This window comes from Gavialis gangeticus, unplaced genomic scaffold (genome assembly GCF_001723915.1).
Source record: "Gavialis gangeticus isolate Ggan-Ray unplaced genomic scaffold, GavGan_comp1, whole genome shotgun sequence".
Taxonomy (NCBI): Eukaryota; Metazoa; Chordata; order Crocodylia; family Gavialidae; genus Gavialis; species Gavialis gangeticus.
Window position 1 is genome coordinate 21,089,334 of NW_017728992.1, and position 1,101 is coordinate 21,090,434.

A 1,101-nucleotide genomic window follows, 5' to 3' on the forward strand; every position below is an offset into this window, starting at 1 on the left:
TGTAGAATCTAGTCATACTGAAAAACTTTTACACATGAGTATATGATTCTGATTTGATGAAGGAAGTTAACTGTGGTATATTGCTTGCACTCATGAATGAAACTTCAGTACTATTAGCTGGTTCAAATTATATGCATTCTACCCAGTTATTCTCATGGAGAATAATATGCTTCTCTTCTACTTCTCTAAACAAAAAGTCTGATCAGAAAAGAACAGCACAGCCAATGACTGGAGGAACGTGTTATGCATCAGAGTGCATTGTCTTCCATGTAGTAAAATAAGCCACCCTTTTATGTTAATGTTATCCTTTTATTTATCTTTGAATTCTCAAGATGCAGATAAAGTAGAAGCAAGAGAGACAAAGTCACAATCAAACCTAGGAAAGAGGTTTATATTCACATTTTTTTTTTTTTTTTTTTTTTTTTACATGTAAAGGATACCAAATCAGATATTACATCACCATTTCTTTTTTCTTTTATTATTATAATTAGTGCATTTAAACCTCTGGGTCTCCTCTTCAGTTATTTGATTTTCCTGTGAGATTTATTACATGAAACAACAATTCAAGGATTTGATCTCTAGTCAGACCTAATTCAGAGGAAAAAAGTTTTTGTCTGAACATTGAACCTGAAAACTTGTGGTAGACTTGTACGCAGAGTTGACCTATAAAACAGTACAATATGGCAAACATGCTGATTTTGTGCCAAAAGGACACTGAAGTCCTATACTAGCTAAAATATCAAGATTCAGTGCCTGCTGCCCTTATGCATGATTGTCTGCATGATTTGAACACCCTGCCAGGTAGAAACTGGCTTGCTGGGTGACAAAATCTGTTTTAACATGGGCCACTTAGTTTCATAGATTCATAGTTGGAAGGGTCAGAAGGAACATAAGCAGATCATCTAGTCCGCCCCCCTGCCATGGGCAGGAAAGGATGCTGGGGTCAAATGACCCCAACCAGGTGGCTGTCTAGCCTCCTTCTGAAGACCGCCAGGGTAGGGGTGAGCACCACTTCCCTTGGAAGTCAGTTCCAGCTCCTAGCCACCCTGACAGTGAAGCAGTGCATCCTGATATCTAGCCTGAATCTACTCTCAGTCAACT